This window comes from Mauremys reevesii, linkage group 14 (genome assembly GCF_016161935.1).
Source record: "Mauremys reevesii isolate NIE-2019 linkage group 14, ASM1616193v1, whole genome shotgun sequence".
NCBI lineage: Eukaryota > Metazoa > Chordata > Testudines > Geoemydidae > Mauremys > Mauremys reevesii.
In genome coordinates, this window is record NC_052636.1 from 16,733,839 (window position 1) to 16,758,757 (window position 24,919).

General features: G+C 50.3%; 1 protein-coding gene and 2 non-coding genes across 3 annotated transcripts in view; 1 reads left to right on the forward strand and 2 right to left on the reverse strand.

Moving 5' to 3' along the window:
• Positions 1 to 24,919, forward strand: part of LOC120381973 (zinc finger protein 850-like) — a 754,134-nt gene that overhangs the window by 577,990 nt on the left and 151,225 nt on the right. The window lies entirely within an intron of this gene.
• On the reverse strand, positions 19,402 to 19,474 carry TRNAF-GAA. Its single transcript has one exon. It is a non-coding gene; the product is annotated as a tRNA-Phe (tRNA).
• On the reverse strand, positions 20,662 to 20,733 carry TRNAC-ACA. The gene has a single exon. It is a non-coding gene; the product is annotated as a tRNA-Cys (tRNA).

The following is a 24,919-nucleotide window of genomic DNA, read 5'->3' on the forward strand; positions in this document are numbered from 1 at the left end:
TGGTGACCCCTAGTTCTTGTATTATGTGAATAAGTAAATAACTTTTCCTTATCCACTTTCTCAACATCACTCATGATTTTATATACCTCTATCATGTCCCCCCTTAGTCTTCTCTTTTCCAAACTGAAGAGTCCTAGCCTCTTTAATCTTTCCTCATATGGGACCTTCTCTAAACCCCTAATCATTTTAGTTGCTCTTTTCTGAACCTTTTCTAGTGCTAGAATATCTTTTTTGAGGTGAGGAGACCACATCTGTACGCAGTATTCGAGATGCGGGCGTACCATGGATTTATATAAGGGCAATAATATATTCTCAGTCTTATTCTCTATCCCCTTTTTAATGATTCCTAACATCCTGTTTGCTTTTTTGACCGCCTCTGCACACTGCGTGGACATCTTCAGAGAACTATCCATGATAACTCCAAGATCTTTTTCCTGACTCGTTGTAGCTAAATTAGCCCCCATCATGTTGTATGTATAGTTGGGGTTATTTTTTCCAATGTGCATTACTTTACATTTATCCACATTAAATTTCATTTGCCATTTTGTTGCCCAATCACTTAGTTTTGTGAGATCTTTTTGAAGTTCTTCACAATCTGCTTTGGTCTTAACTATCTTGAGCAGTTTAGTATCATCTGCAAACTTTGCCACCTCACTGTTTACCCTTTCTCCAGATCATTTATGAATAAATTGAATAGGATTGGTCCTAGGACTGACCCTTGGGGAACACCACTAGTTACCCCTCTCCATTCTGAGAATTTACCATTAATTCCTACCCTTTGTTCCCTGTCCTTTAACCAGTTCTCAATCCATGAAAGGACCTTTCCTTTTATCCCATGACAACTTAATTTACGTAAGAGCCTTTGGTGAGGGACCTTGTCAAAGGCTTTCTGGAAATCTAAGTACACTATGTCCACCGGATCCCCCTTGTCCACATGTTTGTTGACCCCTTCAAAGAACTCTAATAGATTAGTAAGACACGATTTCCCTTTACAGAAACCATGTTGACTATTGCTCCAGAGTTTATGTTTTTCTATGTGTCTGGAGCACAGCTGGAACTGGACAGCCTCCTCTCCCCAAATGCTGATGAAGTGCAGCAGCTCGGCCTTGCTCCAAGCCAGGGCTCACCTGGTGCGTGGAGTAGGCCTGGTCACCTGGAGAGATGCGCGGAGACCACGGCAGGCATCACCAAGCAAACAGGGAGGGGACTTTGAAAGCGTGCACACCTTGGAAGTTACAGGGCAGACAGCGGCTTTACCGTGCAGAAACTTGCCAGTGTAGACAAGGCCGTAGATGGCTTACGTAACATAAGAACCCAAACCTGGTCCTACTGGCTCAGACCAATGGTCCATCTAACCCCGTGTGCTGCCTGAGAGTGACCAGTGCCAGATGCGTCAGAGGGAATGAACAGAACAGGCTTGTTGCCCTGCAAGGTGAGTCTTTCACCCTTATCTTTAACTTCATTGTTGTCAATTCCTACTGATGTTATCTTACCACCCCTCCCCCGAGGTTACTGCGCAAATCCGGTGTGAACCACTTCTGTGATACAGACGTGTCCCAATCCAGCTGAACTGAGGCAGACTTTGGGTCAATGTCCGTTTGGAAAAGGCCCACTTAACCCAGCAGGTTTCTCAAAGTACCTGTCGCTGTGAACCGCATGTAGTGTGGATGTGTGGACCCCAAAGATATCAAACATGAAAGAAACACAAGGCCAGCACTGAGGAGGTTTCCAGAGCCAGGCCTGAGGGTTAAACAGCTGTGCTCAACAGGAAAAGGGGCCTCCCACACCTATAAAAATAACTGGTTGAAAAACCCAAAAAAAATAAATAAAAAACCCAAACCAAAAAACCAACCCAGAAAAGCTCCCATCACACATCCATCACCATTGTAGATTTTGACATCTGCTGCCTGATGTGACGTCTTTGCTTTGCAAACAAGAGACCTGGGGAACTCTCTGGCTGTTACCCTCTAACTGGGTAAAAGGTTACACCTCTTGTATTAAGTAATTTTCCTCTTAACAAAAGATTTATTTTAAAATTTATCAAAATGAATTCCACTTGAAATAGAAATAATTACAGTCTATACTGGGTCTCTAGTCTCACACAGGCTATTTCTCTCACCTGTTCCCCCACTCTAATTCCTTTGGAGGGAGGTTTTAATTTCAGGATTAGCCTCCATTTACGATACAGTAGGAGGAGGCAGGGAGAGAACTAAAAGAAAACCTGATGACTAACGGTTGCTGTGAAATGGGGGAACAGTACAACCGTGATGCTCAGGGTTTGCTTAGACTAGGAAAAGTGATGGAGTTTAGGTCAGGTCAAGGGGAAAGCTAATGGCAACCACTGCACCTGGGCTGCTTCTGCTCTATAACTATAATTGTCTTGTTACCCCAAGATCACTAACTTGAGCAGCCAACGCCATGTACAGCCCTAGTGGCTGTCAGGCTCAGGTAGTTTTTGCCTCAGTGTAGCTTGTTGGGATCAAACCTCTCTCCCCCCACCTGGAGCTGATGAACATTCCTGCAGGAGGGACACACACTCCTGTGACTCAGAAGGAAAGGAGTTGATAGAAAAGATCACAGGACTGACCCCAAAGACGGGTGAGCTGCAAAAGGCAGAAGCAGGCAACTGATCTGGTGGAGTTGAGACACCACAGTGAAGATGGTGCAAAGATCACTATGTGGGAATTAGCAAATGTGATTTAAAAAAAAAAAAACAAAAAAACCCCCCCACCACTTTGGCCAGCCCTAGTCAAGGCATTTGCTACAGTTCTCTCTCATGTGGATTTTCTGATGTCTAATGAGGCTTGAGCTCTGATTGAAGCTTTTCCCACACTCAGAGCATGTGTAAGGCCTTTCTCCTGTGTGGATTCTCTGATGTAAAATGAGGCCTGAACGATGAATGAAGCGTTTCCCACACTCAGAGCATCCATAAGGTTTCTCACCCATGTGGATTCTCCTATGTCTGATAAGGTTTGAGCTCTGATTGAAGCTTTTCCTGCACTCAGAGCACCTGTAGGGCGTCTCCCCTGTGTGGATTCTCCGATGTGTGATAAGGTTTGAAATATCCCTGAAGCATTTCCCACACTCAGAGCATCCATAAGGTTTCTCACCTGTATGGATTCTCTGATGTCTGATAAGGGCAGAGCTCCGACTGAAGCTTTTCCCACACTCATGACATGTGTAGCGTGTCTCTTCCAAGTTGATTCTTTCATGTGTAATAAGGTCTGCGTGGCTACTGAAGTTTTCCTCTGGCCTGTGCTGAGTCTCACAGGATTTCACTTTTTCTGGGAGTGCACAAATCCCAGAATCATTCCCTTTGGATCTTCCTGATAACATCCCATGTGGTTCTTCTTGCTCAGCATCTTCCTGCTGGGGTTTCTCCTCCTCATTCTCACTCACCAGCCCATCACCTGATGGGAGACAGAGAGAATCCAGACACATCACTCCCCGCACCTGAGAGAAAGGAAATCTCAGAGAGAGGAATGGAAAAAGGGGGGGAACAAACCAAAATACGTGCAGGAAAGATCAAACCTATCAGGTGCTGATTTTCCCCAAACCCTTCCCCAGAGGAGAGAGGAAGGGATCAGTTTTGATCCACATCTCACCAGAACGCTCAGGGGAAAGAGAGATGGGGAGAGACCTGCTGCTAGTTGTCAGTCAGAATAGGAGGGAAGCCATGAGTCACATCTGCCTAATGATTCCACATCTGCAGCGAACAATCCTGAACTTGGAGATCTCATAAGGTCTTTGTAGGGCATCCCAAATATTTCCTGCATTCACTGACAATTTTTGAGCTGGTTTAACCAATTCCCTACCTGTGCAGGCAGCTCTTGGAAGCACTTCTTTCTCAGAGCCCTGAAGGTCTGGGACCCACGGCACTACCCCTCGTTCCAGCTGGGAGATCACATCAGGTTTGGAAACTGGAATCCCTACTCAAGGCAAAGAAAACAAGGGAGGTCAGTGGAATTTGTGGGATACTTGTCACAAGGAATAGTCTATGGTTTTAACCCCAGCTCATTTTTAAGCAGTAACATCCCAAGACCAGCTTCCTTGGCTCAAAGTGGCAGGAGAGTTATTATGATTATAAATCATATTCATTAGCTTAGTGCCTAAGGACCAACTAACAGTGGGTCTCCATTGTGCTAGGCAAAGTACAACAGAGAATAGTAGCTGGGCCATGCCCTGAAGAATTTACAATCTGAATAGACAAGACAGACACAGAATGGGGGAAGGGATAGACCCCACTGTTAGAATAGAGATATTCAGGCCTGCCTGTAAAGCCTATAGTTTAAGAACTTAGGTGTATTTTTATCAGTTAGCTACTTACAGGGGTATAAAAACAAAGAAACAAAATCACTGTCTGTATTTGTAAGGGCCTTCTCTTACTGTGACCGTCTGAGGCCTTGTTCTTAGGCTAAGGCCTTTGGCTAAGCAGCAGGGGCAGCCATAAGCTGGGAAGCGAAGGGTCACATCCTCACATCCCAAACCAGTCACACTGAAATAAGGTGCTACTGGGCTGTTAGGAAGACGATCCTGTCCTGATAGTGCCCATCACCACCAGATAAAGAAACAGATCTTAAGATGGTTAAAGAAAACTTAGTTTGACAGCAGCCGGTCTGGCAAGAAATCACTTCTCAATGCTTGTGGTTGTGAAACCCTCATTTCTGTATTGTTCTATCTTTATGGCCCCCACTTTTCCATTGTTAATCTGTCTGATTCTGTAATTGTTTCTCTCTGCTGTACAGTTAATTTTGCTAGGTGTAAGTTAATTAGGGTGGTGGGATATAATTGGTTAGAGAAGCATGTTACAATATGTTAGAATTGGATCGTTAAATTTCAGTAAAATGATTGGTTAAGGTATAGCTGAGAATATTACTATATAAATGGGGTCCAACAGGAGGGGGAAGGGAAATTGGAATCATGTTTGTTAAGGTGTGTGTGGGGGAAACAGGAACACAGGCAAGGCTCAGCTGCATCAGAGCTGGGAAGGGGGACACGGGATAAACGCTCTGCGGCGTCAGAGCTGGGAAGGGAACACTGGGGAACAGACTATCAGTAGATCAAGATAAGCCCGACTGGTGTGAAGGGCTTCAGAATATGCTTCCTTGGAAACTAACCCCAATAAACATGGCATTGTCTGCACTTTGGACTTCTGGTCTTTTGCTGCTTCCTGTCTGCGTGACAAGACCCAGGGAAGTGGGAGGGTGAAGGGAAAACCTCTAACAAAACCGACATGACCTGATAACCAAGAGGTGAGCCTTAGAGGAAGGTTTTAATACACTTTGGAACGGATCAGGGATTCCCATGAGGACTGAGAGGGAGCGATGGTAAACACGCATTTAGATCCTTTTCTTGTTTTATATCTTTTCCCCATAAGGCTGAACCTCTGGCACTGTCATGGATCCATAGGATCTGTGCAATGCCCTGGCTTTTAAACAGTCCTTGGGAGGTGCCCCTTGAGTGCACTAGACCTCCAAGGGCTCCCACTCTTCCACAAGGACAGGCCATGTAGCTTCAACACCTGAGACTGAGCCTCTGGCTTCAACACTCCTACTTCAACCTGTGAGCTCTGCCAGCAGGTCCAGCTGAACGACACTCCTGTTCAGAGACTGTTCCTCAGTCATGCTTCAATGCACCTCAGCAAGTTTTTGCTGTGACACTGGGCAGACTTTTAAAACATAGCAGGGTTTATTAGTCAACCGAAACGCAGCACTGGAAAGTCTTTTCATTAGCAGAGAGAAGCAATGAAGACAATATAGTCCACACTGGCCAATGCCCTTGAGCCAGGCTGCTGTAGAAAACAGTTTGGTTTCTTTTCACTCTGTCTGTCCATTTGTCTTCACTCTGGCAAAGCTCCCTGTGTCCGCGAGCCCAGTTCTTCCTGCTCTCAAAAACATAACGAGTCCATGTGTGCTTCACTCAGCCAAGCTGAGATCCTCCCATGGACAGGTGACAATTATTCCCTTGTCTCTGTCGGGTATTCCATTGATCTAAGTTGGCCCCAGCCAGTCCTTAATGACCCATTCATATCACCCCATGACAGCTGTGTGACAAAACACCTCATGTCTCCTGCTCGTTCTAATCATAGCAATACCAATCACAGAGGGAAACTGAGATGCGTATTGGCAGGGCCACCCAGAGGATTCCGGGGGCCCGGGGTCTTCGGCGGCGGGGGGCTCCCGCTTCGGCAGTAAGTCGGCGGGGGGTCCTTCCGTTCCGGGACCCGCCGCCAAAGTGCCCCAAAGACCCACGGCGGGGACCCCCCGCCGCCGAATTACTGCCCAAGTGGGACCCGCCGCCAAGGTGCAGCCCCCACCGCAGGTCTTCGGGGCACTTCGGTGGCGGGTCCCGGAACAGAAGGACCCCCCGCCGCTGAATTACCGCCGAAGACCCGGCAGCGGGTCCCGCTTCAGCAGTAATTTGGCGGTGGAGGGTCCCTCTGTCCCGGAGCGGAAGGACCCCCGGCCAGCGAAGACCGGGAGCGAAGAAGCTCCGGGGGCCCGGGCCCCGCAAGAGTTTTCCGGGGCCCCCGGAGAGTGAAGGACCCTGCTCCAGGGGCCCTGAAAAACTCTCGTGGGGGCCCCTGCTGGGCCCGGGGCCTGAGGCAAATTGCCCCACTTGCCCCCCCCCCCGGGTGGCCCTGCGTATTGGCATCATACAAGTATCACCAAAAGTCCCACCTCTGTCTCAGACACACTGCTCACAGCCCCTGGAGAGAAAGCAAAGCACAGGAACTGGACGTTAGTCCAGCAAACACAGTGGAGGACAAGCTGCAATCCTCACACACTGATCAAAAAGGAGAGGCAGGTGGGTTCCTGCCCATAGAGAGGGGCTGGCTACAGGCCTGATACCTGAGGGGCCATTCCGTGAGCAGACCATGGAGGCAGGTCAAAGGCTTCGCTACCCCAGAACTGTGACATCGCAAAAGCACATTTTGGGGAATTAGGAAATCTAGTGACTCAGGTGTAATGAGAGGGAGAATTAAACTCCCCCAGTGGGAGGAGAAGGCTGGGGAATTACACACTAACATTCAGGAGCAACAGCCTCTAATTCTTCCGGAAAAGGAGAAGGTCAGAAACAAGAACTGGGCCATGCAGCCTCAGGAGGGACAGGCTCAGAGATCCAAGGAGCCTGGAGGGAAGACAGCTTGTGGCTGCTGCAGATGGGGAGAGGGGGGGCAAGACTCTCTCCAAACTCTCACTCTTCTTGACCCCGACCTGATTTTACGATCTATGACCCAGTCTCACGTCTTGTGGGCAATTTCATACTCGCTAGAGGTAAGATGTCATGATCAGAGAATTGCTTATTAGCTTGGACCATGTGTGGAGGGGCAAGGAGGTGAACATAGATAAATGGGTTATTCAGCTTGCTACAGTTAAGGGCCTTATATGAGGCGGAGGCTTTGTGGGAGAAGTTCTGCTGAAGTCTGGGATTTACCTGACCAGGCCTAAGGAGAGAATCCCAGGTCAGATATTTTGCACCCTCATTTTTACAGACTAAGGAGTAACTACAAACAGGTGGAATACGCCACAGGATTCTGAAAGAAGGACGTTTGGGGTGGGCTTTAGCAATTAGGTTGCTATGCAGGATCTCAGCAGTTGGACACATTTATATATTGGGATTATTAATAACTAAGTGATGTAAATCATGAGTATTAAGGCTTGATGCTAAATTATGGACTTCCCAAAGGTCACATATGGGTTGGGGCAGCTAGTGACATTATTGTAATCAGAGCAAAGCAGCAGATGTGGTATATCGCCATCCTATTACCATAAGGAAGTGGATAAATTACCTCTCCTAGTGACCATTTTTTCATTTGTCAGGTCCCCGAGACAGTGTAAACTGAAGCAGGGCCTCCCTTCTGACGGGCTCCCTTGCTCCTCGATCTTTGTTTCCATTGGTGTCATAACTTGTACGTCCGCACAGTGCAAGCCCCTCTTTACTATACTGATCTTAGTCTAACTGTTACGTGGATTGATCCTTGCCTATGATTTCAATTAGAACTGCCTCTATTAAATCAAGTTTCTGTGTGTTTCACCAAATTCCATCTCCTCCATTAACGGTGAGTAGCCATGTACAAGGGCGAGTTGTGCCCCAATACGTAATCTTATAGGTGTAAAAACTGCACAGGCTACACCACCAGCCTGTGACATCATCAACAAAGTGCCCATTTGTGCCTGGGTAGGGGCCCTGCTATGGAAGGAAGGATGCAGCAAGGACTCAGGATTGGTGGCCGGGGTCGCTGTGCACAGAGATGGGGAGGTTATATGGGGAGGGGGGTAATGAGTGGGAGAGGGAGGTCAAGAGTTAAAATAATAATATTTGGGGGAGGAAACGTATAATGAAGTGAAACAGAACAGAAAGGAAACTGGAGTGTGGGCTCTAGAACAACAAGGCTTGGGTAGGGATTCAGGGTTAAAGGTCTGGGATCCCCCACAGCTCTAGATCCCCAAACCTCTCCTCCCTCCCACTGACCCACCCAGCCCACTTCCTGGGTGCCCTTCCCCCACACTTCCCTCCCCTTCTTCCCATTACTCTCAGCCAGCACCACCTCCCGGCGCCTTGGGAGCTTCTTGTGTTCCCTCCTCGTCTCTCACAACCTCCTCCCTCCCTGCTGCTTCTTAGCTCTAACCCTGCACACACCCGCCCCACGTCCTGGCACCCCAGAATTAGCTACTCCCCCCTTCTCCTCCCCTCCCACAGCTCTGTTCTCCCTTCACCCGTGGGGTCCTGATAGCAACATTATACTCACTCCTATCAAAAGATGAGCTCATCTGACTGTCACACAAGCCATGCATCAGTCACACACCTATTTTTATTAATTAAATTATTTATGTTTTAATAATTTTTAAAATATTTTTTTATTTATTTATCCTAATTAATTTAAAATAACAGTTATTAATGTAGTTGCTACTGTAGCCAATAAGGATACATTAAATGCAATTTCAAAATGACTGATGACAAATGTCTAAAAATTATTCTAGTGGGTGGGAGATGAGGCAAAAAGGGGGGGCGGGGCAAGGAAACTTGTATGATGAATAAAGGTATAAAGTTATTACTACTCAGGTTCTTTAGAGACCCCACAGCTTGTAATAACCAAGGGACAGGACTCCTTACCCAGCGAGGTCACCGTCTCATAGTTCTCCTGCATGACATCCCTGTAGAGGGCTCTCTGAGTGGGGTCCAGCAGAGCCCCCTCTCCCCTGGTGAAATACACAGCCACCTCCTCGAAGGTCACCGGCCCCTGAAAGAGCAAGAGTCCAACACTCAGGACCTGCTGCCCCCCTCACACTTTCAATCAAATGGGAGCTCTGGGTGGCTCACAGGCAGAGTCCCACCCCCACCCCGCTCAGAGCAGCCAGGAAACGCCAGGGGGAGGGGACGAAGCGAGAGCCCCTTGTCTCTCCCAGCAGATCCATCCCCCACCACTAGCCACAGATGGACACAGGAGATGGAGGCCCTGGCAGGTGCAGGGAGAGCTCGCTGGCAGGGAGCCCAGCGCTGTTCTCATTGTGAAGAGCTGGACGGGGCCAGACTCAGTGGGGGCCAGACGACATGATGGTCCAGGGGGGCCGTGCTGAGGGGGTTCCTCCAGCAGGGGTGTCCTGTCTCTCCTCCCCCCACTTCTCTTCACCTGCCTCCCCTGCAACTGTTCCTGCAGCCCTGCCCCCACCCCCACTTGGAGCTGCCCCGGCCAAGCTGCTCCCAGGAGCCTCCTGTGCTGTGCAGGGGGGGGGGGAGGTGGCTGATGTCGGGGTGGCCCCACCCTCCTGCCTCTGTGCCCAGTCTCTGCTGAGCTGAGCTGGGGGGACAAGATTCTGTGCTGCTGCCTCTGGGTCAGGAGTGGGAGCTGCTGGCCCCTGCTGCCGTGTGAACGAGCCTTCGGACTAGTGAGTGCCGCTGGGCTGGGAGTGACAGCGGGTGTGTCTCACACTCCCCCTCCCCCCCACACACACACTCACCCCATCACAGACACATCAGTTACTGTTGTTACTTCCTGTCAAAATGCGCAAAGTACATATAGTCTCCATAATTTTATTCTTTCACTTTTGGTCAGGATGACAGTGCTGGTAGTTTAGCTTTTTAACTGATCTCTGAATTTCATCATTTTATTTCTGTCTTATGCTTAAATTCAGTTCTTTGAGTAACGAGTTCTAAAATGCCTCACCTGGCCTGGCTGGAGTAATTATCATTATTACTGTTATTGCCGTATTGTGCTTTGTCATTCGTTATTTACAGTGATACAATCAAATAACAGACCGTACATTTTGCTTATACTTACCTTAGCAGGGCTCGTTTGAAAAAAAAATAGCTAAACTCAAAACTTTAGACACTGTGCAGATGAAGATCATTTATCTTCAAACTGTATTTTTAAATCTGTCTGTAAAGTAACTTAAAATTTCTATGAAAATAAACGCAGCTCCAAGTATGATACTAATAGCAATGATGGAGTCAAATCTTACTGAGTCACATACATGATAGTGATATGCAGAGAACCAGGCATGTGCAGGGCAGTGGAGTTTTTATAGCACGTTGGGAGCCTTAGAAAGAAAAAGGTTAAGAACCCCCCCCTAAGCCTCCCTGGTGGGTGCCCCCTCACATCTCACAGCAGCCGCTGGTTAATCAGGTCAGGCTCCAGCCCTGGGATTCTGGCCCATTTTCCTAGCCCAACCTAAGGGGGGTTGTTTCCTGTCCCACAAATTAGAGCATTTCCACCCTCTTACCTCGTGGGTCTGTTCCTAGAATGGAAGCCGCATATTGAACAAGTCCCAACAGGTTTGCTACACCCTGGCCTCCTCCCATTCTCCACCCTGGGAATTTTTTGGCTACTCCAACATCCAAACCAGACTGCCCAAGCCTCCCTCCTCCGGTGCATTTGGTGTCCCTCTCCCTCCAGCAGGAACCCACCAGCAAACCCCCCATAACCCCTACCTGGACGGGATCCTCTGCAGCCATTTCCCTTCCCTGTCCCATGGGAGGATGGGATGAGCTGGAGCGAAACATGGACGACATCCTGCAGCCTGGCAGGGCGAGAAGGGCAGTTGCGGAGGTTTCAGAACAGGCTTTAGTTCATGTCACATCACGATTCCCCCAGGATCTTTCCCTGCACAGACACAGCCTAGGCTCTGCCATGCTGGGAAATGCTCCATCTCTTTATTGCAGGGGAGACCTGGCCCCTCCTGCCAGGCTAAGCCCACAGGGAGATTTTTCAGCCTCCCCAGTAATAAAGTCTCTGAACAAAATGCTGGAAAGGAGCAGAACCAAAGGGGCTGGGGGCAGGCTCTATAGGGATACTGGTTCCTCCCTTCCCCTCCTGTGCGGCCATGTCCTGTCGCTGGCAGAGATCGGCCCCCCCATCGCCCCGAGGCAGCCGTGTCTGCGGGCTCCCCCAGCCAGCACCCACTAACCCCCACCCACGCTGGGGGAGTGACACAGGACAGCAAATTCCACCTACCCAAGGACAAATTGCTACAGATAAACGGGCTGGGTTCACATCCCAAAGCTGAGGAGAATTTAAGAATTATGGAGAAAATAGGGAAAATGAGAGACTAGAGAGTCAGTAATTTTAGGGAAAACGAGGGAATCTCCTTGGGTTTTCTAGCCACATGTGGGGAGGGCAGAGAGAAGGGGAAGAACCAGAGAGAATTGTTCTCAGGTTTTGAGATGGAAAGAAATGGCACAAACAGGAAAAGGATGCAAGTAGCTCACCCTGTGACCATAGGCGTGTGCAGCACATTTCATTAGGGTGCGCACCCAGGGAGCCCCGCCCTAGCCCCACCCCATCCACTGCCTCCCACTTCCTGCCCCCTGGCTGCCCCCCAACCCCCCCTGCTCCTTGTCCCCTGACGGCCCCTCCTGAGACCCCTCACTGTAACTGCCTCCCTATGACCCTACCCCCTATCTGTCCCCCTGACCCTTATCCACACCCCAGACCCCAGACTGACCCCCGGGACTCCCACGCCCCATCCAACCGCTCCCCGTCCCCTGACAGGACCCCCAGAACTCCCGACCCATCCAACCCCCACTGCTGCCTGCCGGCCCCGACCCTGCTCCAACCCCAGGCACCCCAAACCCTCAACCCATCCAACCCCTGCTCCTTGTCCCCTGACCGTCCCCTCCAGAGACCCCCACCCTCTAATCACCCCCAACTATCCAACCCCCCTCCCCACCTCCTGGCAGCTCTGTCTAGTGGCTGCTCCCACCCACACACTCAAAGTGGCAGAGGAGGTTCCCTCTCCTTCGGGGGGAAGGTTGCCTAGTGGTTAAGGCACCGGACTCAGGCTCAGGTGTTCTGGGTTTGAGTCTCTGCTCGGCCACAGACTCCCTGCTTAGCCTTGGGAAAGTCACTTCACCTCGTTGTGCCCTAGATCCCACCTGCCCAATGGGGCCAACACTGACCCTGCCTCCTGGGCTAAATCCATCCATGGCTGGGTGATGGGGGGGCGGGGAATGGAGATACCAACATGGGGAGATTTGGGCTGAATTTCTCCACAGCCGGAGAGTGGGAGCCAGCTCCACCGGGGGGATGGGGCGAGAGGGGCTCAGGCCAGCTCCACACAAAGGGGGGGTCAGGGCTTCAGCCCTGCAACTTTTGCCACTAAGGTGGCTAGGGCTCCGGAGCCGGGGACTTCAGCCCCACATCTTCTGCCAGGGTCCAGGGCTTCCCCCACACCGCCCCAACTCGGCTCCTCCCCCCACCGCCGGTATCTGGAGCTTCTCCTCCCCCCCAACCTCCCCCAGCCCCAGCCCAGCCGGGCTCCCCGGGGCACCCGCCGCTGCTGTGGCCGGAGCCGAGCCTGGCGGGCAGGGAGCAGCGATTCACGCGGGGGCCCTGGCAGAGCCCCCAGCCCAAGCGGGGCGGGGCAGCCCCAGGGGAGCGGGGGGGGGGCTCTGCTGCTGGCCCCGCCCCCCACCGACCCCTGGGGCTGTTTGGGGGGGGGGCTCACTCAGCCCCCCAGGAGGGGGGGGGAAGCAGCTGAGCGGAGCCTGCCCAGCAAACAGCTGATCGCAGCTGCGCCCAGGCCGCCCCCGGGGAAAAGCTCAGCGGAGGAGGCGCCACAAGCTGCCGGCAGCGGGTCATTCCCGGGGGGGCCGAGCACCCGCCTGCAGCCGCCGCAGCCTCCCCCCCCCCGGAGCTTCCACGGGAGGGGGGGAGCAGCCTCCCCAGCCGGGGCTCAGGGCATTGGGGTGCCGGGGCTCCCCCCTGCGCACGCCTGGGCCCGGGACACTCACACACACACTCTGCCCCGGGGCTCCCCTGGTGCCCAGAGACCGATCAACCCCCCGCCTGCAGCTCCGGCCTCTCCCCTCCCGCCCCGCCAGCCGCACCCAGGGGAGCCCCGGGCCCAGGCTCTGTCCCCACCTGGAGCCCAGCGGGGCCGGGGGCAGCTCCTGCTGCAGCTGAGAACAGCGGCTCCAGCTCCGGCGGCTCCAGCGCTGCTGGCAGCACGTGGCCACCAGGGAGCAGCTGCTGGGCCCGGGCTCCTGCGTCACAATGTGCCAGCGCCCCGCCCCCAGGAGCTGCCCCGCCCCCAGGCTGTGCCAGAGCCCCGCCCCCAGGAGCTGCCCCGCCCCCGGGCTGTGCCAGAGCCCCGCCCCCAGGAGCTGCCCTGCCCCGGCCTGTGCCAGAGCCCCGCCCCAGGAGCTGCCCTGCCCCGGTCTGTGCCAGAGCCCTGCCCCCAGGAGCTGCCCCCCTCTGGGATTTGGTCTCCTGCCTCCTTCTTCCCAGCAGCTGCTGCTCCCAGCTGCTCCCTTCCTGTGTCTGCAAACACCCCCCGGGCAGGCTGCAGCGCTCGCTGGGGCTGGCTCCAGTGGCTGAAGTTGCCTCCATCTCTGCTCACCTGGGGGTGGGGGAGGGACGAAGAGAGGAGATGGGCCCAGGGTGTGAAAGCAGAATTAGGGGGCAGGGAAAGAAGGACAGTTTGGAAAGGTGGGTTTTTTGCGGGGGAGGGGGTGATCCAGATGGAGTCAGAAGCAGTTGGGCAGCAGAGGCTCAGGGAAATTGAGGGGAACCCCCTGGGTGTCCCAGTGTTGACCAGGGATTGTACAGCACCTAGCGCAATATGGGGTCCCAGAGCGTAACTAGCTATTTTTACACCCAAGGCAAGAATATAAAATTGCGCCCCCTGCTCTGCCACCCAGCACCCTTGAAACACCCCCCCCCCCAACGCCACCCATCCCTGTGGAAACAACCCCCCCCCAGCGCCGCCCGCCCCACAGAAACAGCTGTGGGCTGAAAAGGAAGGTTTGGGGGAGGGGGGAGGGAGGGAGAAGAAATGGCCCCCATAGGGTGACCAGATCTCACCATCACACCCCTCTTCACCTCCAAGCCCCACTGGCCTGCTGCATCTCCTGCTAGTCAGTCCCCTCCCACCACTCCCCTCCTTTCACCTCCTCCCTCCCCTGCCAGAAACCCCCCTGCCTGCCCCTAGAGCACCTGCTGGCTCACTGCTCACCTCTGTGCCCACCTGCCACTTGCCACGTGCTCGCCCACCTGCTCCCCACTTGCCCTCTCACCCCCCCAAGTATAAAGCCTCATTCACAGACCCAGGGGTCACTATATTACTGCACCCAGCAGTCACTCACTGCAGTACCAAACATTAAACTACTGAAAATGGCACCCCCTCCCCCTCCAGCCACTGACGTTTTGGACTAGAAAGCTTTGGCCCAGACATCCCCTTCAGAAGACATCCCCAGACGGGCTGAGGATACTGGTGTGACCTCACCTGGCAGCCCCCCAAAGAAGGAATTGGGGGAACTAAATGGACAGGGCCCATCTCTAGCTGAAGCCTGGCAAGGGAGGTACGTGGATCCCACTAGAATTTAAAATGAAAAGTGAGGGAGGGGAGGCTTTATGGGACCTGGGCAGCTCTAGATACAGCACCAGGCACGTAGGAGGATTTCCACTCTTGAGCCGTGGAAGCAGAAATTGACTTTTCCTTTCCAGTTTTAGTTAATGTTCAGAACGGGAATCTAGCGCCTGCCTTCCAGATTTGAACACCTCAGCATTCAGGAGTGCTCCAGCTCAGTTTGGGCAGCTGTTACTTCATTTCTCCCAAATCAAATATACTGATCCACTGTCATTTGCTGTAGAAAAAGTAGGATAAAATTGAGCAAGAAATGCTTCCCAGGGGTTATTAGGACTGGAATTGCAATTTTCAACAGCCATTGCCTTTTTGTTTGTTTTTGTTTTATTTGTTTAAAAGGAAGACAGTGATATTGCATTGGCAAATTCCCCAGAGAAACAAAGAGTGGAACAAAAGAATAAAGGCACCTCAACTTTTCTTCATGTATGGAGGACAGTCTTATAATATGCATCCAGATCTCCTCCAATCACACAAGCTGAAAATTGTTCCATTTTACTGCAGCTCTGTAACTCTATGGGAACCAATCCTGTCTGTGTTCTGTGCACATCCAAAATCCCTGCTGAATGACCCACCCTGGGAGCAAGTTACCAGTGACCCAGGGCTGGGGTGGAAGGAGAGTGCAGGGGTGTGTGGGGGGAGAGCCCAGGGCTGGGGTGGCAGGGGGTGCGTCGGTGGGGGAGCAGTGGGGGGGGAAGGACAGAGCCAAGAGCTGGGGCAGCATGGGGTATGTAGGGGGGAGAGCCCAGGGCTGGGATGGCAGGGGGTGTGGGTGGAGTGGGCAGAGCCCAGGTCTGGGGTGGCAGGGAGGTGCAGGGGGGAGCCAAAATTTTTTTTTGCTTGGGACGGCAAAAAACCTAGAGCCAACCCTGCCTCCACGCACCGTGAAGTAGGTAGGAGCGGATCATTATTATCCCTACTTGAAAGAGGGAGAAGCTAAGGCTGAGAAAGGAGAATTGACTTGTCTTAGGTCACACAGCCAGTCGGGGGCAGAGTTGGGAATAGGACCCAAGAGCCCCGATTTTCAAACTCACCATCGGATCTTGAATTTCAGACATTGAATGACCTGAATAAAGTGCTCTCAGATGAGCTCCAGACCAACAACAGTGCACAGGAATTATTCAGCAAGTATTTGAGGAGAACTGCAACGTTAGAGAGAATCATGAACTGCTCAGAGACCATTAATGCAGAGAAGCAGCAAAATTCATCAAACATGTAACTGGTTCTGACTTATTTACTTGGTCTTGAAAGAGAACAACAAGGAGCTGACTCTCCTCCCTGTCAATAACCCCCTGCTCAGCCAATCAGGGTAGAGACTGAGGACGGGAGGCTGAAGGTTCTCACCAGAGAGCCCAAAGGATGGCCCAGGTCACTGGTGGGGATCACTGCCCGAGCACTATTTCAGCCCCACATTTTTGGGTGGAGCTCCGACAGTGGGAGCTGCAGAGCACTCCCCCGACACACACACACACACACACACACACACACACACACACACACACCAGTGGGAGGGGAACAGGAGAAAGGACAAAAGAAGCAAGAGACGAAGAGAAAGGAGAGAGGGAGCGATGGAGGAAAAGGTGAAACAAAAAGCACAAACCCCAATGTCTCCAGTGATTCTAAGGGACAAAATCCCAGGTGCGGAATGAAATTCTGCCTCTTTAAGCTCGTGTTTTCCATGCTTAGAATTCAACTGTCACCAGATGGATCAGACTGAACAGGTTTCAAACCTCCAGGAGACTCTTACCTTCTAAACAGGGACGGCTGTTTTCTAGTAAAATCACTGAAAGGGAAGGAGAAAACTCGAAAGAGGTTCCTCCTGGCGCTCACGTCCGTGAACCCGAATACTCTCTCAGTCCTCAGAGAGAGACCTGGAGAAGGAGACTTGCTGACGCAAAGCCACAGGAGTCTCTGAGGTTTCCCTGGCCCCTCGCCCCTGTCCTGCCTGGCTGATGTCAGCATCTCTCTGTGAGGTCACCACCTCCCCACCGCCTTGGACCAATAGTCTGAGGTCCTGCCAAAGGCCTTTGTGATGTCACTGCCACACCCCTCCCTTGCTGTGCCAATGTCCTGCCCCTGGCCAGGCACTTTGCAGGTTTGAGCTACTCCCTGTGGATCACCCCACTCAAGGAGCGTTCGTTCTAGGCAGCAAGCCGGCTAGACAGGGAAACATCAGACGCTGCTCCCAATGCTACACTCAGTTTTTCAGAAATTAGTCGACTTTATGGCCAGAAGAGACCATTAGAGCATCTAATCTGACCCCCTGCATATCACAGGCCTCCTGTATGACACAAGAGCTACTTTTGGGGCAAACACATTCCAGAAAGGCATCTAGTCTTCATGAAATGACATCAAGAGATGAAGAATCCACCACTTTTCTTGGTAGCTTGTTCCTGTGGTGAATCATCCTCGCTGTTGAATATTTGAGCCTAAATTGTAATATGAATTTGTCTCTTTTCACCTTCCAGCCACTGGGTATAGTTATGCCTTTCTCTGCTCGATTCAAGAGCCCTTTAATACCCAATCTTATCTCTCCATTAAGACACTTCAATACTTCAGTGAAGTCACCTTTCAATCTTCTTTTGATCAGCTAAACAGGTTGAGCTCTTTCAATAGCTCACTAGAAGGCATTTTTCTCCAGCCCTCAGAACATTTGGTGGCTCTTTGCTTTCTCAAACTCTAATTTCACAACATCTTTTTCAAACGAGGACACCAAAACTGGAGGCAGTATTCCAGTATCAGTCTCACTGATGCTGTGTCACCTCCTGTGACGTTACTGACATAATCTGTAACTGTATAGATCACCGTTGCGACTGCTGTTCTATATTTGCAGCCAATATTGTAGAAAGGTTGTTGTGTAAGGGGTCTATGGAGAGGTTCTGATTGGCTGATTATAATGATGCTATCTCTGGATGTGTTTCATTTTTGTAGTTGACATTATGAATATTGGTTCTATGCTGCCTGTATTTCAAAGTTGTGCTCTGCTTAAAGGGAACACCTGAGAGATGATGGTGTCAGTTCTGCCTAGCCGGCTTGATGCAGGTTAGGGAAATGTGAGAACCACTACACTACAGAAACTCCATTACAGTGCACTGCCCTGCCCTGCCCTCAAATTCCCTGCACTTTGGTGGTGCTCACCCTGGCACACACTGGTGGGCGAACCTGGAGAAACTGGCAGCAGCTCTCTGATGGGTCAGCTGGAAGAACAGAGGACTGGAGCCAGGGATCAGGAAGTCGTCCTTACATCACCTTTGTGACTCTAGCTTGAAGGGGAGCTTCTTTTTCTTCCCCTTGCTGATGTAGCCCTAAGGATTAATCTGTTGGTCTGTATAAAATGTCTTTTTGATAAAAGTGTGTAGGCTGCATAGATTAATAGAATTATTTACAATAAGCTGTAATGCAAGATACCTAGAAGCTTCTAGGCCAGACATCCTGGCCTATTTCCTCTGTGACGCTGAAAGCAACCTTTAAGACCCTTACTCAGAAAAGTAATAATAGGAGACAAACCTATGCAAATTGTCTAGGGACTTTTGAATATCTGCTAACCTTTCACCTAGTTAGGGTGAAAAGTGGGGTTTTTCTGCCCACAAATTTCACACATACACCCGCAGATGCGTACATAGCTGTCATTTAATACGTACACAAAAGGTCAGCCTATGAAAACAGGTACCCTCACCTTTCCATGGGGGAAAGACAAATTTGGGCATAGGAGGAAGGATTTCTCCCTATAAAAAGGGTGACAATCCTCCATTAGGTGGGCGATACACCTCTCTATTTTCTTATCGTCTCAACCTGCTTCGAAGCCTCTTTCTCCTATGAAAGCTGTCAATACTAAGTCGTAGTATTAATTCTTTTCAAAGTTGTAAGTATGAACAAATTCTTATTTCTGCTTTATCTTTTAAAAGCATCTAGTTTATAGAGGTAAACTTATACTCAGTCTTTTTATTATTTCCTTTTAAAATAGTGTGAAACCACACCCAAGTGTCTATTGCACAGAGTAAATTTGTCATAGGTATATTTCATATAGAACTGTGATATTTTGTAACTTTGTAATCTCAAACTGCTTTTAACATTTTACATTTACTTCTTGTTTCATTGATTTTAAATAAAAGGTCTTGTTTGACTAATTCTGTCTCAGTGTAGTTTCCTGTCAGACATACCCCAATCTCCTTGTATAAATTCTGTGAAGCCTGATTCAAGATGAACTTTATCTTCTGATCACACATATTGGCAAGCCATACCAATATTATTAATATCTATTAATTATTACTAATGTTATTAATTAATTAGAAAATTAATTATTAAATAAAACTAAATAAAGTGGATAAATTCCACTGTCCCTACTAACCCTCCCCAAATCAGGCTACACTGAGAAGCAGCAAGAGAAGAAAGAAAGGTCCGGTGGGCCAACTGGGTGCAGAAGCCAATGCTGCCTTTTCCTGCAGTGAAGCCAAAAATGAGGGTCTTGCATTAAGTAGAGCCAGTGCTGTGCTTCCAGGAAAGAGCCCACTGCTGCATGAAGAGGAATGAAACAGTCTGCTGAAGCCTGGGATTGAACCAGGGACCTTTAGATCTTCAATCTAACGCTCTCCCAACTGAGCTACTTCAGCACTTGCAGGGGCCCTTTTTGGGCTGCTGCTTCTCACCTTGAAGTTTATTCTCCATAAACCATCTCTCCAGTCAACAATGGCCAGGTTTGCAGGTTTGAGCTGCTCCCTGGGGATCACCCCACTCAAGGAGCGTTCGTTCTAGGCAGCAAGCCGGCTAGACAGGGAAACATCAGACGCTGCTCCCAATGCTACACTCAGTTTTTCAGAAATTAGTCGACTTTATGGCCAGAAGAGGCCATTAGAGCATCTAATCTGACCCCCTGCATATCACAGGCCTCCTGTAGGACACAAGAGCTACTTTTGAGGCAAACACATTCCAGAAAGGCATCTAGTCTTCATGAAATGACATCAGGAGATGGAGAATCCACCACTTTCCTTGGTAGCTTGTTCCTGTGGTGAATCATCCTCGCTGTTGAATTTTTGTGCCTTAGTTGTAATATGAATTTGTCTCTTTTCACCTTCCAGCCATTGGCTCTTGTTAGGCCTTTCTCTGCTCGATTCAAGAGCCCTTTAATACCCAATCTTATCTCTCCATTAAGGCACTTCAACACTTCAGTGAAGTCACCTTTCAATCTTCTTTTGATAAGCTAAACAGGTTGAGCTCTTTCAATAGCTCTCTAGAAGGTATTTTTTCCAGTCCTCAGAACATTAGGTGGCTCTTTGCTGCCCCAGCTCCAATTTCACAACATCTTTTTCAAATGAGGACACCAAAACTGGAGGCAGTATTCCAGTATCAGTCTGACTGATGCCGTGTCACCTCCTGTGGCGTTATTGACATAATCTGTAACTGTATAGCTCACCGTTGCGACCACTGTTCTATATTTGCAGCCAATATTACAGAGAAGTGGTCGTGTAAGGTGTCTATGGAGAGGTTCTGATTAGCTGATTATAATGATGCTATCTCTAGATGTGTATCATTTTTTTGTAGTTGACATTATGAATATTACCTCTGTGCTGCCTGTATTTCAAACTTGTGCTCTGCTTCAGGGAATGATACCTTTGTTTAATTGATGAAAACATAAACTAGACACTTAGAGGATTGGAACTGATTTCAGCTGATGGACAGCTTTGCTAGGTTTTTATGCATTTGGACAGCAAAATGTTGAGTGTTCACATTCATTTCAAGCATCCTCATATGGTGGAGCTCCTGAACATAATGGAGAATGGAAATGTTTTTCTTTTCTTTAAGAGGGCACCTGGGTTTGAACAAAGGACCACTTGATCTGTAATCAAACACTCTACCACTGAGCTATACCCCCATTACAACAGGAGTATGGAATCGTGATCTCCAGGACTTTGAAGGACAGATCCTGCTTCATTGAGCTCCTTTGCCATTCCCAGACCACAGGTGGTTTTAAAAATGGGGTTTGATTAAACTTCTTAAATGTGGTAAACACCACAGCTTGCACACCCACCGATATAGCTTCTCCCCATGACAGAGCTGCCACCTCCTGGGGAAGTGGATTGACTACACCAACAGGAAAACTCTCCCCCCTCAGCATGGAGCAGTGGTTCTCAAGCTGTGGGTCAGGACCACAAAGTGGGTTGTGATCCTGTTTTAATGGTGTCACCAGGGCTGGCATTAGACTTGTTGGGTCCTGGGGCTGAAGCCAAAAGTCTGAGCCCCCCCACCCAGGGCTGAATCCCTCAGGCTTTGGTTTTGCCCTCCCCCCACTGGGGCTCAGTCTTTGGCACTCCCTCCCCCCGAGTGGAGGGGCTTGGTCCCTCTTTCCAGGGCTACGTATTAAGTTATTTTGGCAGAAGGAGGCTGCAGTGAAAAGACGTTTGAGAAACCCTGGCATAGAGCATCTCCATTACTGAGCTGCAGCAGCATAGACTCACTGTTTGAAACATTGACCTGGCCTTAGCCTCTGAATATGTCTAGGCTTGGCTCCCTATGGCACCATGGGTGATCAGACCCTGGAAGTACAGCCATGGAGACACCACACACCAGCCTTGCCTAGCTGGCAAGGATCAAACCTTCACAGAAAGGCCCCCATGGTTTTCTAGTCCAGCTACCTAAGGCCTCAGCCACAACCACTTAACACAGGGGCCTTTCTACACTCTGGTTCTGTTCTCACTGAAGGGTCATTACAAATTGTTTGCTCAGACCAGCTTCCCCAGCACACTCACTGCTGTGCAGCTCTGTACGTGTGGCCATGGCTGAACAGCAAGAATTCCTGCCCATTTCCCTACTGGCTGGAGCATGATGAGGGTGTGTTTGTGGTTAATGATGTTGCTGTAGATTGTTCATTCCCTGCCCTGGAAATTCAGACAGTCCCTTTTCCCGTTGTATTGCCAGCACCTCTGTGAGTCCAATAACAGAGGCAGGTTTTCTCTGGGCACTGAGATTTTTGAGAGCATTGGTGGCTCCTTTCTTTCCTCACCCTGGAGTAAACTCAGCTTTTTATTCCATCCTTGATGACTCATGGAATAACAGCAGTAGCATGAAGAGGAGAGTGAATATCTCACTGCCAGGGGGAAGGTGGACGCATTCCCTCTGTCTGACCATTGCCATTGCAGGAGAGAAGGTTTCAGTGGAATCGAATGCCCTGGCTCAGACAATAGACACAGGAGGTTTTGCTGTTCATGGATCTGTGCAAAGGAAATTGTGTGTCTGTGTGAAAATGAGGAGGGATATGAAATGCCCACGTGGTGGTGCCTAAGGCAAAAGGGAACCCTAGAGGATTAGAATAGGATAAGTTCTCAAGCAACATGTTTCTTACTTTGCCCATCTGTTAGTTTTGATGATTATCGATGGAAAGATTTTGCCATTGGGTCGTGTGTTTACACAGAAATTGACATTTACCAACAAATACGTAATTCTTCCAAGTCTCCTGGTGGTGAGTTTAGAGGGACACACTCACTCCTCCCACCCCCCATGCCAGGCCTGTGCTCTCCAGAATGTCAACTTCCCACAGAGCTGGGATCCTTCCCTCATCTCCCCCCAGGACCACTGCCCCACCCCCACTTCTGGGATCCCCTTCCAACACTGTCCAACTCCCCTGCTGGCAGGATCCCTTCCCATTCCTTTCATTTCCTGCCTCCCCTCTGAGCAAAAGCTCTGCATTGTTCCCACACTGGGAATTGAACCCAGGCCGCCTGGGTGAAAAACCAGGAATCCAAATCATGAGATCATACGGGACTTGTATAATCAATAGCACATTTACACATTCACACCTAATAATTCAAAGTAGCCATTCAAAAAACCTTCAAAAACAGACTTCAAAGAGAAATTGCAGAGTTACAATTGATTTGCAAACTTAACACCATTAATTTGAGCTTGAATAAGGACTGGGAGTAGCTGGCTCACGACAAAAGCAATTTTCCCTCTCTTGGTATTGACACCTCCCCATCAATCATGGGGAGAGGACCACATCCACTCTGACTGAATTAGCCTTCAACACTGGTTCTCCTTGTGCAGTAACTCCCGTCACTTCATGTTCCAATCTATATTTATGCCTCTATCTGCAATTTTCACTCCATGCATCTGAAGAAGTGGGCTTTTTACCCACGAACGCTTATGCCCAAATAAATCTGTTAGTCCTTAAGGTGCCACCGGACTCCTCATTCCTTTTAATACTAAGCTGATCTTAACCCTTTCAGTACCCTTGCAAACTCAGATGCTTCTCACCACAGGCTGGCTGGTGGCTTTTCAGCCAGGCTCTCCCCTTTCATCAGCGCTTCAGTTGCTTGGTGTGGGGGTGTCTGTAGATGTAGGTGACAGAGAGAGATAAAGCCTAGCAAATGTCTCTCCTTTTATCATGTCCTTTCTTCCCTCATGGCTTTGCCCCCCGCCCCTTCAGAGTCAGGTGAGCATCACTGCGTCTCTCCAAGCAAGTCTGAGCAATTCCCCTGGGGTGTCCTCATGCAGGTGAGTCATTGCATTGTAGCTCCCTTGCTGGACAATGGCTGTCGATGGGTTGTTTGACACCCTGTCCGGGTGTTGGTTATTTTCCTTGCTGTTGCCACTAGGGAGCTAATATTTGGCTGACTCCCCCACCTTGCAGCACAGTGACAACCACACTGCACAATTCTCATGACTTCATATGCATGAGTGGTCTACATCTATGGGTAGAGAAGTGACTTTCAGCCGATCATATCCTTTCCCTGATACCTTACAAGTCATGCTCTATATGTAAGATCACGATGATTATGGGGGGTTACAGCCGCTCCCCGAAAGGTATAGAATGTCACACTGAGATTCTATTTTCCTTTGTTCTGTAACAGCATTACAGAGATCCAATGACTGACCAATGGCATTTCCAAGTGCTAAAATAGCAAGCCATGTCGGTCTCTCATTGGCCATCAGCGACTGAAGATGTGGTTTAATGAGCCGGAGCTTCAAGACTAGGGTGGCTTTGTCCACTGCCTTCCGTTGCGCTGCTGGGCCCCAAGTCCCTGGTGGCCAATGTGTGACGCTGGGAGAAGAGAGTGGGGTGGCCAGTGGCGGCAGGACTTTTGCCACCAGGGTCTAGCTGCCCAACTTCCTCCTGGTATTGCTGGCTCCCCGTTGCCTTCAGGTAACCCAGGAACTAAGGCAGGAATAGGGCGAGGAAGCAAGTAAAGCCGAGCAAGGAAGGCAAAAGTGAATCTTGTCTGCATGGGCCGCTCGCAATGACGTCCTTTTTCTGTGCCACAGCTGACAACAACATCCCAGACAGAAAAGCAGGAGGCCAAAAAGAAACTGAGCAGCTGCTGAAGTAGCTCAGTTGGGAGCGTGCTAGACTAACACGCTCGTCTATCCTCCTTTGTGCACGGGTGGGATGTTTTCTGAAAGTGCAGCAGTTCCTTTAACTGCCATCAGTACCTCATTTCAGGCTATGCAGCAGGAAAAGGCAGCATGGGCTTCTGCACCGAGTTGGCCCCCCTGACCTTTCATTCTTCTCTTGCTCTTTGTCAGCAAGGGGAAGAAAAAGAAGCTCTCCCTCAAGCTGGAGTCACAAGGGCGACGTAAGGACGACTTCCTGAGCGCCGGCTCCAGTCCTCTGCTCTGCCAGCTGACCTATTGAAGGGCTGCCACTACTTTCTCCAGGTTTGTCCATCGGTCTGTGCTAGGGTGAGCAAGAGCCAAGCAGATGGAGTTTCTGTAGTGTAGTGGTTATTGCATTTTCCTAACATTCAAAAGGTCCCTGGTTCAAAACCAGGCAGAAACATGCTGGCTTCCTTTTCCCAGATCCCCTTGCTGTTCAGGAAGGCCTCCTCCTTCTCCTATTGGCCTGTCCGTGGGATAACTCCAACCCCCGCATGACAGAGGGTGCTGACAGCAGTGGAGAAAGCACCTTGGCGTCAGGCTGGAGAACCTAGAGGAGTGCGGCGTGTCACCTTTTGGAGGCTTGTGGCTTGGCCTCCTCTGCTGTTGGAGGTTGGCCGGTGGAGGCCGGCTCTTCCTGCTGGCCTCCTCTGCGTGACTTGCCAAAGGAGGAAGTGAGGCAGGAATGGGGC